The following is a 17,094-nucleotide window of genomic DNA, read 5'->3' on the forward strand; positions in this document are numbered from 1 at the left end:
AATGAATTAAGAAGGCAGATACTTGTGTAAGTATAGTACAGATAAAGAAGTAGAACATTGCCATTATTCCAGAAGACCCCTTTAGCCCTTCCCACTTTTTATTCTTCCTTTCTCTTCAAAGTTAACCATCATCCTTTACTTCTAACACTTGTGCAGACCTATTTTTGAATTTTGTATAAATGGAATTATACTATACATCGTGACTTGTATCTGGCTTCTTTTGCTCAACATTATGTTTGTGAAATTATTCATATTGCATGTAACTATAATACATTTTTAAAAAGTGTTTTTTTATTTATTTTTGAGAGAGAGAGAGCACAGGAGCAAGCAGGGGAGGGGCAGAGAGAGAGAAAGAGAGAGAGAATCCCAAGCAGGCTCTGTGCTCAGTGCATAGCCCAATGTAGAGCTCAAACTCATAAATCATGAGGTCATGACCTGAGCCAAAATCAAGACTCAGAGGCTTAACTGACTGGGCCACTCAGGAGTCCCTGTAATAATTTTTTTGAAGTCACCATAGAATAATTAGTCTCTTCTATAAATCTACCACAAATGTATTTGGTCTATACTTTATGAACCTTTAGAATATTTTCAGTGTTTGGTTATTAGAAATTATATTGCTGTGAACTTTCTTGTATCTGTGTATTAGTATAGATGTATAGGCATTTTCTCGGGGAATATACTAATATTGTTTACTTTATGACTTGGTATATATAGATCTTGAATATTGGTATATAAAACCATACAGTTTTCCAGAGTGATTCTGCTAACTTAGGTTCCTGCTGGTAGTGTATGAGAATTCCAACATTTGCTGCTGCCAGTGTTTAAAATTTTTTAAGTAAAATTTTAATCATTCTGATTAGTGTGTAGTATTACCTTATTATGGTTTATATTTTCCATTATATATGAAGTTGAATTTTATTACATACATTTAGTGCTACTTGAATGTGACCAAAGTCTTAAAGATACTCTGTTACCTTCTAGACCCTTTAATGTATTGTCTTTTTGCTTTGAGATCTGCAGTTCAGTAGTTGTTTTTGGGAAAGAGAAAGAGGTGGGATAATATAAGTTCGAGGTCGTTTTTTTTTTTCAGTTTGGATTGTAATTGACTTAGTACTTTTATTTTTATTTATTTTATTTATTTCATCTTATTTTGTTTTATTCTATTTATTTTTAAGAGGGCACACATGTGCTCCAGTGAGGGAGGGGGCAGAGGAAGAGAGACAGGGAGAGAATCTTAAGCAGGCTCCATGCCCAGTGCTAAGTGCAACATGGGGCTTAATCTTAAGACAGCAAGATCATGAACTGAGTGGAAATCAAGAGGTGGTCGCTTAACCAACTGAGCCACCCAGGTGTCAGTACTTTTACTGAAAAGAGTATCCTTTCTCTATTGATCTACAATGCCACCTTTCTTATAAATTACTTGTCCATTTATGTATGGATCTGTTTCTGGGCTTTCTGTTCTAGTGGTTTCTTTATCTTTTGACAAAACCACACATCGTAATCACTGTTACTTTACATTATCTTAGTGATCAGTAGAGCAATCACATGAAACCTTCTTCCTTCCTCTCTCTTTCTTTCCTTTTCTTTTCCTTTCTTTTCTTTTTCTTCTCTTCTCTTCTCTTCTCTTCTCTTCTCTTCTCTTCTTTCTCTCTTTTTTTCTTTCTTTCTCTTATGAGTATCTTGGCTTTTCTTAAACTTTTGAATTCTGTGTAAGAAGGTGTATAGGTGCAGATATGTAATGGAAAAAGGAAAGAAGAGAAAGAGGAAGTTTCTGTCCCAGATTCCCCTGATTGTTTGTATTTCCATGTCTCTGAAGTAAGCCAAGAAATGCTGCCAACCAAGAAGGTACAGGATAAGGAAATAAACGTAGCATTTAGATTCTTACTGTCTAGTGAAAAAAGGAAAGAGACTCTGACACTCAAATTCCAATTATAGAATAGGTGTTCTTATTTAATTATGCAGTCCTTTCTATTCTATCAGATATTGGCAAAGTTTTCTGTGCATCATTTTAATGTTTTGTGATGTAATTCTTTTATGATTTTACATGTCACTTAAATTTGTATTTCCTGCTTATTCTTTCCACACTGATGTTAACCATGCAAAAAACTTACACAAAAGAAGAGAAAATCCATGCAGGAAAAATAAAGATATTGTATTGGGGCAATTCTCAATTAAAGTTAGCATTTTACATAACAATACAGGATATGGCAAAAGTCAACTCAAAATGTGGTATGTTGCAACTGCATTATAATTTACCAAATCCAGACTAAAATTTTATACCAATTGTAAATCATGGACTAAAATAAAACTCAGTGAAATTAGATGCCTGAGCCAGAGTTTCCATTCCTTGGTTTTGACAACAAACTAGTAATTTAGCATAGGATAGGCAGTAGAGGAGATAATGCTACATTTCTTTGAACCAATTAATAGTAATAAAGGATCACTAATTCTCTTTTGGTAACCAATTAGATTTTTAAATAACAAATCCAACAGAAACAGGACTGTATCCAAACAAACTATATTCAAAGATCACTATCTAAACAGAAACTATGTCTAAATGACAATATTGATATTTAGAGTAAGGATAAAAACAACAGAATCTATCATTTATTTGCACATAGCATGTGCTAATTGTAGGTTAAGTATAGTTTATGTACATCACCTTGTCTAATCTTTTTAGAAAATTTTATATATTTGTTTGTTATAGTCCACTGTTAACATTAGGGCTCACTCTTCGTATTGTACATTCTATGGATTTTGGTAAGTGAAAAATGCCATTTGTCTACCATTATAGTATCAATCAGAGTAGTTTCAATGCCCTGTCCTTCATCTATTCATCCAGACCCTCCCATTCCCCACCCCTGACAATGATTGATCTTTTTTACTGTCTTTGGAGTTTTGAAATTTTCATTGTGTCACATAATTGAATCATATGCTATGTAGCCTTTCCAGACTGGTTTCCTTTACTTAGCAATATGCATTTAAGATTCTTCTGTGTCTCTTCCTGACTGGTAGCTCATTTCTTTTTATCACTGAATTAATACCCAGTATATGGATGTACCATGATTTGTTTATTCATTCAATTATTGAAGCATATCTTGGGTGCTTCCAATTTTTGGCAAATAGGAATAAAGCTTCTATAAACATTCATGTGCAGGTTTTTGTGTAGACATAAGTTTTCAAGTCCTCTGGATAGATACTTAGGAGCAGGACTTCTGGATCAGGTGGTAAGACTATGTTTAGCTTTTTTTGTTTAAATTTTTAGTGTTTATTTATTTTTGAGAGAGAGAGAAAGAGAGAGAGAGAGAGAGAGCACAAGCAGGGAAGGGGCAGAGAGAGAGGGAGACACAGAATTCAAGGCAGGCCCCAGTCTCCGAGCTGTCGGCACAGAGCCCTATGTGGGTCTCAAACCACGAACCATGAGGTCGTGACCTGAGCTGAAGCCAGATGCTTAACCAACTGAGCCACCCAGGTGCCCGACCATGTTTAGCTTTTTAAGAAACTGCCAAACTGTCTCCTGAAATGGATGTACTGTTTTGCCTTCTCATTGCTTCATCTTTGAGTAACACTTCAATGTATGTATTTTACACCTTACTCAGATGGGAAAACTGAAATTCCAAGAGAGTACATAATTTGCCTAAAGTTACACAGCAGAGTAAAGACTAATGCTGGGATTCAAATTTGAGTTGGCCTGGCTTTGAAGCTGGTGATCTTTTTGTTACACTATGTGTGTCTTTGAGCAACCCAAACACTCAGCTGGGCAGGGTCCTTTAATGGTGTATGTGTATGTAGCCAATTTCTAGTATGTATGTATGAATGTATGGATGCGTGTGTGTGTGTGTGTGTGTGTGTGTGTGTGTGTGTGTGTGTGTGTGTGATTAGTGCCTCTGTCTGGAGTTTAAAGCTAGACATCAGGAAGATATTTTATTGCAGAAGCCTAATAGCCTTCCTTATTTCCCTGGACCAGAGAGTCACTCTCCCCCTCCTCTGCCATAGCTCCAGGAAGAGATACAAAGCTCTGTGAATATGGTAGAGGGCAGGCACTAGAGGTAGCTACTCCTTATTACAACTTCAGTTATAGGGGAAGACAGTTTTCTATCATTAAACTTTGCATTCACTCCATAAAAGCACTTTAATGTAAATACTAATCAGGGCCCCAAAATCACATTTTTGTATTCAGGGCTTTTTAGTTTTTTTTTTTTTTTTTTTTTTTTTAATAACTAGAACACTAGTGGCTATCTGTTCTAGGATGGATGGCTGGGAGAAAAAGTCACTGGCTGTCACTTGTAAGTTGTTTTGTCAGTTGATGCTGTTCAATAAGTTCCATAAATTATCTTTACACTTTTTCATTCCTTTTTGTGTTTGGTCCTCTAATTGCATGAATACCATTGCCCTGTCTTTGAATTTGTTGATCTCCTCCCCTCCTCCTCCCTATCTCCTCCTCCTCCTGTTCCTCCTTCTTCTTCTTTTTCTTCCCCTTCCTGTCTGCTATTGAATTGCTCTACTTATTTTTTCAGTACAGTTATTGTATTCTTAAGCTCTGATTTTTGTTTGATATTTTCTTATATCGTCTCTGTTTGTTGAAATTCCCATTTTGTTCATGCATTGTTCTCCTGACCTCAGTGAACATCTTTATGACCATGATTTATTAGGTAAATCACTTATGTCCATTTCATTAAGGTCTTTTTCTGAGTTTTTGTCTTGTTCTTTCATTTGGAGTGTATTACTCTATTTCATCATTTTTCTTGACTCTCTAATTTTCTATGCATTGGATAAAACAACCAATGCTCTCAATGTTGAAGGTATGGTTTTGTGTAGGAGATGAATTTTATTATTCATCCCTGCTCTAGCTCTTGGCTGACTCTCAAAATGTTGTGATTATCCAAGTATCCTCTTTGCTTTTAGTGGCTCTCAGTTGTTGGATGTGTGTCAAGACTTGTTGGTGTCCCAAAGGAGAGTATCTCAGTTAGGATCTAGATGCAGGCTGATTGCAAGTCAGACTCTTAGGCAGCAGCTTTTAAAGCAGCAAATGTAGGGGCACCTGGGTGGCTCAGTTGGTTAAGCGTCTGACTTCGGCTCAGGTCATGATCTCACAGTTTGTGGGTTTGAGCCCCGCATTGGGCTCTGTGCTGACAGCTAGAGCCGGGAGCCTGTCTTCAGATTCTGTGTCTCCCTCTCTCTCTGTCCCTCCCCTTCTCTCTCTCTCTCTTTCTCTCAAAGATAAATAAAACATAAGAAAATTAAAAAAAAATAAAGTAGCAAACATACCTCTTTAATGGGATGCTGGGAGTTGGGTATTTCTGTCTGATCCCTCGGCCCTGAGCCTTGAAGGCATAGCCAATTAAGAACTGTTTCCTTGTTTGCTCCTATCCCATTGAACTTGTGACCACATCCTCACTAGTCACGAGAACAAGCAGAACCAAGTTAAGGAGCATACCCTGAGTAGCAGCCACAAAAACTGGGGTGTCAGATGTGTGCACAAGTTCCTTTTTGGGAGATACTGGTGACCTGGAGAAAGTGAGAGAGTGTAAAGATGGCATCTCCTGGCTTCTGTGGTGTCTGGAGAGTATTGCAGTTGGCCCCTTGATGTGTTTTAAATTAGAAGCCTGCTCAGGCCAAAGCTTTGAGATAAGCAAACAAACCCCGTTCATAGAAAGGCTGGATGTTTCAGTCCACTGCTTCTGTGCTGGGCCCTCGGGTTAGCTACAGTGAGTCTGCAAGAGTGCTTTAAAAACTTGGTGCCCCTGGGTGGCTCAGTTGGTTGAGGATCTGACTTGATTTTGGCTCAGGTCATGATCTTAGGGTCGTGAGATCAAGCCCTGTGTCAGGCTCTGCCCTGAGTGTGGAGCCTGCCTAAGATACTCTTTCCCCTCTCTCTGACCCTCCCCTGCTCATGTGTGTATGTGCACACATGTTCTCTTTCTCTCTCAAAAAATAATTGTCTTAGTTTCCTATAGCCTTGTGGGTCTTGTGTATGTGAACCCCATTGGCTTTTAAAGCTAGATGCCTTGGGGACCCATTTCTTAGGTGGAAGTCTTAAAAGTTGGGGAGGCAGATGTGAGGTTCAAACCCTTCACTCCTCAGAGAAGCTGGGAGTTTTGAATTCCCTTTCAGTTGTGTGTTGCTGTGCTGGGGTGGGTTTATGGTGAGATTGTGTTTCAACCTCTTCTCCATGTTTCCATGTGGGTTTTTCTTATTTGCCTAATGTATAGTAGTCACCTAGCTAGTTTCTGGATTTCTTTCAGATGGAATTGTTCTGTATGTAGCTGTAGATTTAGCTTTCCATGGAGGGAGGTGTGCTTATGAACCTACTATGTCATCATCTTAAGCCAGAACTTCACATTTGTTTTTCCCAAGCTTGTTTCCTAGTCAGAGTCTTCAGGAGGAACTCAGGGAACAATATAGTTTGGGTTCTTCAGTTTCCTAATAATAAAACTTCAGTCTTTATATTTGGAGATCAATTTGGCTGAATATATATTTTGGCTTATATTTTATTTCCTGAGTATCTTAAATATTTTATCCCATTGTCTTGTTATATAGAATAACCATTGAAAAGACTGGCATCAATCTCATTTTATTTTTCTTATAAATGTACTTGTTCTGTTATCTGGACACCTAAAGGATTTTTTTTAAACATTAAAGGTCAGTAGTTTTACCAGAGTATATATTAGTGTTGACTGCTCTGGTTGGTTTTTCCAGGTACATCAATAGTTTTTAGGAAATGTTTCCTGAATTATACAACTTTAAGTATTTGTTCTGATCCATTGCATTGATTTTCTTCTTCATGACACCTGTAATCAATCTATCTATCTATCTATCTATCTATCTATCTATCTATCATCTATCATCTATCTAGGTAAGTATATATGTATGTATAGGTGTGTGTGTGTGTGTGTGTGTGTGTGTGTGTGTGTATGCGTGTATCTACATACACACCAGAAAGTAATAGACATAAAATACAGATCATATATGTGTATATATCTGATATATATATATGATCTTTCCTCCTACTTCCTGGTTTTTTTTTGTTTCTGTTACTTTCTGTTAACTCTTTTAATCTCCTTCAAAGTTTCTTTTTTTTATTTAAACATATTTTGTTCCTGCTCATTTCTATTTCTCTTATGTATTTATTTGCTCATGTGATAAATATATTTGATCTTTTTCTTTTATTTCTAATTCTTTCCTGAGTTCTGTAAGCTCTCTTTTCAAACTTTGATTTTGTACAGTCATCTTTTTCTATTTCTTATTTATGAGGTTTTTTCATAGCTTTTATTTTTTTCCTCCAAATTTTTAACTTGTTTTGATATATAGGGCCAAAATTTTCACTTGTTTTAGGGCATGTGTTTCTGGCATGATTTCATTACCAGTTGGATCATTATTCTGACCATTCTCCTTTGGTTTTTCTTAAAAAAATTTTCAGTGGGTTCTGGTATAATGTTTTGTGGCTACAATTTTTCAGTGGGATACACAATCTGGTATAATTTTTAAATGGGATACACTCTCTTGTCCTATGAAGGAGAATATAAAACATCATGGATTTCCTAGTTTCTTGACTTTAGGATTTTCTCTTCTGTTGGTATCATGAAATGTTAACAAATTATGGCCTTAAAATTTTTGAGCTCTACCTACTCTGTTCCCCTTCCCTCACTTCATCAGCACATTCTCTTTTCTTTGTCTCAACAAGTCCCTTTCCTGCTCAATTTAGACACTACTCTTAACAATTTCTCTTCAGCATAGGGGTTCTTTTTTTTTTTTCCCCTAAAGGGAGCTTTAGTTAATTTATAGAATTCATAGAGGCTGAATTATTCCATATAGTTAGGTTTTTTCCTGATCCCCTTGGCCATATTAGCAAATTGGGGGACTTTTTGTATTGTTAGGGTGAAGAGGTCACTTATTTTATTTCAGTTGCCTCTCTTAATTATAGAAATATTATTTTTTAAATGTTATTTTTTATGGAACTAGATCTCATTTATTAGTATATTTGTGTATATTAATACTAGTGACAGCTTGATAAAAACATCAGCTCCTTGTAGATATGGGAAGATGACTTATGTGGTTGGTGAAAAAAGAAGACTTCAAAGTCAAATGCTTAAACGATATGAAATAGCTTGACAAGTTTATGTCAACAGTGAGAACACACTTCCAGAAGAACTAGATGTTAAGATTGCAGTACAAATGACATGAAGTTACTAACCCAGTTAACATTATAAATTGTGGAAACCTTTTTCTGATTCAGTATAAATCAGCACAAATTATTCACGAATCTTTACAGAAAAGGTCTATTCCGACATGAAAATCAAAGGAAAAGCTTATGTCTGGATTATTAAGACTCAAATATATACATAAAGAAGGGTAGTGAAAATGCAAATTGTAACCAAACTATTTCATTTCAGAGAAGAATCACTGTTGGTTAGGTGTTCCTTACTGGTGGCACGTTCACATAATCTGAACCCTTGTGGGTACTGTGGATACTCTGATCATCTCTGAACACTGTGACATTTTTGTTATACAATATGATGTATAACTGGGTGGTATTTGATTTTAGTAAGAGAAGGAGCATAGCATGGTGTCAAGTTGGCACCAAAAGAAGATGAATTCCACCCCCTCCCGCCCCCAACACTAATACCCTTGATTCTTGAGGACAGAACATGGGTAAGGGTATAAAACTTTTCCTCAAACATAAACACTGACTGAAGAATAAGAAGTTAGTAGCTCAATATATGCATACAATTCAATCTTTTTCAGTGTGCTTCCAAAAATTCTAGCATTTGGAAAATTCAGAGGACATGAACAAGGCTGAGAATTATCACTATGGATTTAAAAAGATGGTGTGAATAAAATAAGGAGGACGAAGGATTGAAATTGATAGGACTTACCAAAAAACCAGCAGTCAGAACCCAGAGTCCAAGAATCAGGGATAGCGTTTTCATCTTTTCCTGTTGTGCCCTGAAAATGGTCAGATGGTTATCTTTCTTAGCCACATTGTACCAACATACCATGGTATAGCCATGTACCAACATCTCTCTCTCTCTATATATATATACATGTATGCACATGTGCATACACACACACACACACACACACACACACACACACGGATATATATACTGGTTAGTATCAGGTTTAATTGAAAAAAATGCACTTTTAATTTTTATATATAATCTTCAAAGACATGGCCTTCTGGATGATGATGAAAAAGTGTTCAGGAATTTTACATAAAGAAATGGACCATTTTAAAGAGGAATAAAGCCACTATCTCTCTCTCTATATATACTGCTATTGCTTCTTTTAAAAATTATAACAGGGATTTTGGTTATGGTTATGGTTAGGAAATTTTTTATTTTTGTACATCATGCACTTAGATCATGGGTCTTCCGAGGAACTTATGCATGAATAAGAGAAAGTCATGGCACTATTTTTAGGGGACGTAAGAACTTTTTCTAAAAATTGTTTAGTCTTTCTTGAAAAAACTTTTCTTATTCCACAACAGTCTTACTAATTGAGAATTAAAAAAATTCACATCTGTGTTAAAGCATTTTCATATTCTCCATACCTCCCATCACCAAGAATAACCCAAGATAGTCTCTTGTCTGTGCATTGGACTAAAGTCACACACCAATCTATTTCTTTCATTGGTTCTGGATGTTTTCTGTTAAATAGATAGATGTCCTTTTAAGGTTGATGTAAGGAAAGACAGAAGATGAGAAGGACATAGCTCATTAATCTTAATATTTGAATTGTGATTTTCAACAGATGTGGTCTGAAGTATGTCCACAGATAACTATGTTTATACAGTATGAGCAAGAGAAAGTATGTCCTCATAAAAAAAGTAACAGGAAATGGATAATCCTTGGTTCCCAATGTAGAGTTGCAGAGCAGGAAGTTATGTCCTGAACCTGGAGGGGACATTCTTGGAAGATGTGGTACTTGAGTTGGTAGAACATAGATTTGCATGGCAGCACTAGAAAAAATATCCCATACTCCGCTCCCAGTGTGGAGGCCAGATGAGGACTAAAAATGTTTCCTGTATTTGTAAAGGCAAAAATGACATCTTTCTCATAGACTCATCATTAAGAATGACCTAATAATGTGAAAGCACTTTGAAAGGTATAGAGCAATTTCCAGGTGTGTAGCCTTTATATGATACCTCAATTCCCAAATCCCCAGCTTCTTAGATTATTTAAGAGACATTTGTTGCATGAATTTTCTATGCCACTCTCTACATGGACAGTAGGGGATACTGAAATAATTGAAAGCAAGTTTCCTGTGGTAAGAAGCTCAATGTCTAAAATAGGAGTCACGCGTAAGATTATCTATAACAAAATTAAAAGGAAACAAGATTATCATAGTGGTCTAACTGAGGTTTGTTTATCACTATCTTGATTCAGGGCAGCTTTCTGTCTGCTGGGGCTTTCCAGATGTGTTCTGTTTGTTGGGGCTTTCCCCTTCATCTAACCCTGCTAAGTGATGAGCTTATAGTTCTCCTTCTAGGAATTCTTTATGTCCCTACAAAGAAAACACACATTTTACCTCAGCTTCTCTTACAAAAATTGAAAACTGAGTTTCTGTTTCAAATCTTTTTCTTCAGAATAAAACTTCCATATTTCAAAATAAAAAAAGTGAAAAAATAATATAATGCTACAAGGTTTGTATGCAAAAGGATCTGAGTAAAAAGTAGAATTCAGAAGACTCAGATTCAGAGTTTTCAGTACCTACCTTAATGGGAGGGATTCTTCTCCTCATGGATAGGTCAAAATGTGAGTGAAATTTGATGGTGGCCTGTTGCTGTCTTATGTCTCAGGATAGCAGGTGAATCAAATGTGTGAGCTTTTTAAGGGACATACTGCCTTTTATGGCCTCCACTGTTTATAGGAGATAGGAGAGAGTTTTATTATAAGGGGAAGTCACTTCTTGATTGATAATCTTTATCCACACAGAGAAATGGTATTTCGATGTTTGGCAGCAGATCTCTTCATATCTATTAGTTACTGAGAACACTGTGATCCTTTGAGTCATGTCTTTCAGTGAATTTTATGTATTGGGATTAAGCTATGTAAATTCTTTGGGTCATTGGATTCCCACTGTTATTACTAACTAGATGCCTAATTGTTGATGGTAGCTGTGTACCCATAAGATTTAGCTTACCTTTCAGATAGCCAGGGATTCTGGCAAATATTTATTAAATCTTTAGAAAGCACACAGAATAGTTCCATGTTCTGTCCTATTGTATAGAAAGGGCATGGAAGACCCGTTTTTAGTTATTGGAAACATAGACAACTGAATTTCCTACCATACTTGTATCTCGGGGCCTTGTGTGTAGTTCTGCTCAATGGAACACAAATAGAAGAAATGTATGTCACTTCTACGATTGGCCACTAAAGTATATCCTGGTTTGTCTTTCACTGTCTTTAAACAAAATATAAGGAAAAGGAAAGGGTAAACTATGCAAATATTTGGGTGAAGCGAGTTCCAGGCAAAGAGAATAATTGTGTGTAGACCCTGGGTCAGAGAGTGCCTGCTTAGAAAAACAACAAAGAGATCAGTATGGCAGAGGTGGATTTTTCCTTCCTATCTACTCAAATGTCATTTTTCTCAGCGAGGCTTATCTTCACACTCTACTTAAAATTACAACGTGTTCTCTTTAGCATTTCCTCTGTTCTCCTTGTCCTTTTTTGCATATAGTTGGTCTCTTTGACATACATGGAAGGCAGAATAATGGACTTTAAAGATGTCCATATCCTAATCTCTAGAGCCCATAATCCTGTTAGATTACACGTCAGAAAGGGAATTAAGGTTGCAGATGCAGTTAAGTTTACTAATTATCCAACTTTAAAATAGGGATATTATCCTGGATTACCTGGATATCTCCAATGTAATTGCAAAAGTTCCTAAAATTGGAATAAAATGTAAAAAAAAAAAAAAAAAAAGTGGAAGAGGGAGAGAAGAGAATCAGAGGGAAATATGACTGTGGAAAAAGGCATAGAAAGAAGACCGGCTTTGGGACGCCTGGGTGGCTCAGTTGGTTAAACGTCCGATGTCAGGTCAGGTCATGATCTCTCAGTTTGTGAGTTCGAGCTCTGCGTCGAGCTCTGTGCTGACAACTCAGAGCCTGGAGGTTGCTTTGGTTTCTGTGTCTCCCCTCTTTCTGCCTCTCCCCTGCTCACACTGTCTCTCTATCTTTCCCAAAAATAAATAAACATTAAAGAAAAAGATACTTGACTTTGAATATGGAGGAAAGGGACCTCTAAGAAGTTAGAAAAGGCAAGGAAAAGATTCCTTAGAGCCTCCAGAAAGGACCTCAGCCCTGCCAACACCTTGATTTTTAGCCCAGTGAGCTCTGTGTCTGAATTCTAACCTATAAAGCTGTAAAAGAATAAATCTGTGGTGTTTTAGCCACTAAGTTGCTGGTAATTTGCTATAGCAGAAGTAGAAAACTATTATAGTATATAACTTGTTTTATAGTTTGTATGTTTATTTTATTGTTTATTGTCAACTTTTCAATTAACATTTGATTTTTAATACTCTTTTTTTAAAAAGTTTTTATTTTTTTATTTCGAGAGAGAGAGAAAGAGCATGAGCATGCACACACATGAGTGGGGTAGGGACAGAAAGAGAGGGAGAGAGAATCCCAAGTAAGCTCCATGCTCAGTGTGGAGCCCAACATGGGGCTCAGTCTCATGATAGGGAGATCATAACATGAGCCGGAATCAAGAGTCAGCCTAACCGCTGAGCCACCCAGGCACCCTAAAATTTAATTTTTAGTAGGTAATATATTTTCATACTTCAAAATACAATACTATTCACAATGGTATAAAGCCAGAAGTCTAGTTTCCATGGTACTCCCTCCTACTAGTCTTACCGGTCCCATCCCTGTTTTAGGTAAGCATTTTTATTAAACATTTGTTTATTTATGTAGTGTTTTTTGAAAAGTATAAGCAAATACATGTATGTATGCATGTATGTATATACATATATATATTTTTTTCTTCTCTCACAGAAAATATACTGTACTATATATATTATTCTACAGCTTGTTTTTTTTTCACTTAATCATGTGTCTTGAATTTCTCCATGTCAAATATACAAGATTTAGATTTCCTTATTCATTTTTTCAGCTTGACAAATAAAATAACTAACAAATAAAATTGTAAGATATTTAAGGTATCCAGTTTGATGATTTGATATGCAAGTACATTGTGAAAGGATTCCCCTCATCAAATTAATTAGCACAAACATCATGTCATATATTTGTCTTTTTTGTGTGTGAGAACATTAGTTCTTAGTAGATTTCAGTGATATAATCCAGGGTCACAACTGTAGTAACCATGTTATATTAGATCTTTAGAACTTACTCTTATAACTGAAAGTTTGTACGCTTATACTAATATATCCCTATTTTCTGCCACCCCCTCATCACTGGTAACCAGTTTTATATTCTGTTTCTATGAGTTTGACTATTATTTTGGTTAAGATTCCATATGTAAGTGATACCATGCAGTAGTTGTTTTTCTCTGTCTGACTTACTACACTTAGCATAATGCCCTCTAGGTTCATCCATGTTTTCTTACATGACAGGATCTTCTTCTCATTAAAGGCTAATGTCCCATTGCATATATATAAAATGTATATTATATGTATATGTGTGTGTATGTGTATATCTATATATCTTATATTTTCTTGATTTACTCATGCACTGACTGGCACTCAGGTTGTATCCATACCTTGGTGTTGAGAAATGTGATCATAAAGATGTGATTATGTATTGACCCTTGAGCTTGACCTGGGCAAATGGAGGCTCCTCACCCCCTCCCCTGTCCTTGGAATGTGAGTTCCCCTTCCCTTTTCCACTCCCAGAGGCTTCTCCAAGGACATAGCCTTGAGATAGTTATGTGATGTTGAGAATGCCTGCATGGTATACATGACTGAACCCAGTTAAGTCCTTTTTATTTAATATTTGGCATGTGGGTGCAGGGATCCATTTGTCTTGCTGCCACCCAAGACAAGCCTAGTATGTAAGCTCCATTTGCTTATTAAAACTGCTGTCTACTGATCTGGAGTGATTGGCTTCTTTCTTTGGTCTCTCTCCACCTTCCCTAATGGGGGCCAGTTTTAGATTATACCAGAGGAGCTCCTGAGAGTTGTGAACTGACACTTGTTTGTTGGAATAATGCTTCAGTAAACATGGGAATATAGGTATCTCCTCACTATAGTGGTTTCATGTCTTTTGGATATTTACCCAGAAGTAGGATTGCTGGATCATACGGTAGCTCTATTTTTAATTTTTTGAGGAACTTCCATACTGTTTTCTGTAGTGGCTGCACCAAGTTACATTCCCATTAATGTTTACATCATCAGTGTTCTCTTTTATCCCATCCTCACCAGCATTTGGTATCACTTGTCTTTTTAAAGAATTTTTTTTCTTAAGTTTATTTATTTATTTTGAGAGAGTGAGAGGCAGAGAGAGAGAGAGAGGGAGAGAGATGGAGAGACAATCCCAAGCAGGCTCCAAGCTGTCAGCACAGAGCCCAATGTGGGGCTTGAACCCACAAACCACGAGATCATGACCTGAGCCAAAATCAAAAGTCGGATGCTTAACCAACTGAGCCACCCAGGTGCCACAGCACTTGTCTTTTTGTTTTCGATAGCATCCATCCTAACTAGGGTGAAGTAATAGCTCATTGTAATTTTGATTTGCATTTTCCTGATGCTTAGTGACGTTGAGCACCTTTCCATGTACCTGTTGGCCACTTGTATATCTTCTGCAAAATGTCTATTCAGCTCTTATGCCTGAAAATAATTGTTTTATATATTCAGTTGTATGAATTCCTTCTATATTTTGGATGTTAACCTTTTATCAGCAATGTGGTTTGCAAATATTTTAGTGCGTTTTGTAGGTTTGCCTTTCTTTACATTTATAGTTTCCTAGCTGAGCATAACGTTTTTAGTTTGATCTAGTCCTATTGTTAATTTTTGCTTTTTTTGTTTTTGTTGTCAAATCCAAAAAATCATCACCAAGACCAATGTCAAAGAGTTTACATCCTACATTTTCTTCTAGGAGTTTTATGGTTTCTGGTCCTATATTCAAGTCTTCAATCAGTTTTGAATTGACTTTTGTGGATGGTGTTAAAAGTGCTCTAGTTTCATTCTTTTGCATATGGATGTCCAGCTCTTCCAACACCATTTGATGAAAGGACTATCTTTTCCCCATTTTATATCTTGACTCCTTTGTCCTAAGTTAATTGACCATATATGTGTATGTTTATTTCTGGCTTCTCTATTTTGTTCCATTGATCTATGTGACTGCTTTTATGCCATTATTATACTGTGTTGATTACTACAACTTTGTAATATGGTTTGAAATTAGAAAGTGTGATGCCTCTAGCTTTGCTTACCACCCCCCCCACCCCAAGATATCTGGGCTATTCAGGGTCTTTACTGGTTCCATACAAATTTTAGGATTTTTTTTCTATTCCCATGAAAAATGCTACTGGAATTTTGACAGGGATTGCATTGAGTCTGCAGATTTCTTAGGGTAGGATGGACATTTTAATAATATTAATTCTCCCAATCCATGAACAGGGCATATGTTCTCATTTATTTGTGTCTTCTTCAATTTCTTTCATCAATGTCTTACAGTTTTCAGCGTGCAGTTCTTTCGTCTCCTTGTTAAATTTATTCCTAGGTACTTCAATATTGAATTGTTTTCTTAATTTCTCTTTCTGATAGTTATTTTTGAGCTAGTCTAAGATGATACTGGAAGGAACAGAATTAAGTGAGAGGAATGGGGGTCTTTTATTGACAGTCTGGGAAGCATAGGGCAAACAGAATTTGGGTTGGAAATGTATTAATAAGTAAGACTAAGTAAAGATTAAGTTAATATAAGTAAATTAACCACTTTGTTTACAGGATTAACCCCTCCCCACCCCACTCCCCCATGATCAGAGATCTTGAGTGCCCTACTCACATCATTGGCTAATTGTTGGTAGGGTTGACGAGAAGGTAAATCTTCATTTTCACCTGTCTCACAATCTAAGATATAAGGGGCTTCCAAATACACACGATGAAAATTGATTGCCATCTAAAGTTTTTATTAGTTGACAGAAAATCTAAATAAAATCATCAGAGTTCTCAGTGGTTATGACAAAAATACCTCCACATCCCATATTAACATTATCACTACATACTAGATAGGTAGTTTATATTTCTTACTGGATGGAATCAGGGTTTATTTTCAGAGACAATTTTGCAAACATGACATCAGGGGAGTTTGGTATGGTTTGCTTTAAAACACATTTAAATATATGGCTGAAAGTTTTAGAAAATATTCTGAATACATTTCACATTGAATTAATGTAAATTAATTGAATTACTAAGATGAAGTTAATTGAATTCATAGAAAAATATTATGATCACCATGTCAACATACAAAAAAAGTCTCCTTGTGCTTCACAAAGGTTAGAATCAAGTACATTGGATACAAATTAGCTTAGATATAATACAATAAATATCAACCATAAAGCCTAAACAAATATGTAGTGCCAGAGATATGATTTGTACTTGGCTGCCAGATTTCATGTTCACTGACTTCAAATCTTCACTTCAAATAAACTCCTCTTCCTTGGTTCACATTTTGGGGAATGGAATTTGACTTCAAGATTTAAGATGATTGTTTAAAGAGTTTTTTGTCCCTAATCAGTAAAACAGTGATAGGTCTATCTACATTTACATGTTTTTGTTTGTTTCAAGAGACCTAATTTTATCCTTTTATATTTGTGGGATTAGATAATTCAAGTGGGTTCTTGATTCGGGGTACAGAGTAGTGACCTTATGGTTTCTAGCATTTAGGGAAAAGTAAATGGCTGCTGATCCATATAATTTTCTCTCTTTAGCTAATGTCTTTCTCCCTTCTGTGGGCTATCTCTATAGGTTCCACAAAGTGTTATTAAATTACGGTCATGCACCTGTTTTGTGGGATAGAGGTGGTTTTTTTGTCAATAGATCATGTGAGGTAAATAGATTGAAAAATTAGTGATAGCACTTTAAATTTGAGGAATATTCTAATTTCACTTTCAGATTAGTGTTAAAAGTAGAGGT

The sequence above is a fragment of the Lynx canadensis genome, chromosome B1 (assembly GCF_007474595.2).
Source record: "Lynx canadensis isolate LIC74 chromosome B1, mLynCan4.pri.v2, whole genome shotgun sequence".
NCBI lineage: Eukaryota > Metazoa > Chordata > Mammalia > Carnivora > Felidae > Lynx > Lynx canadensis.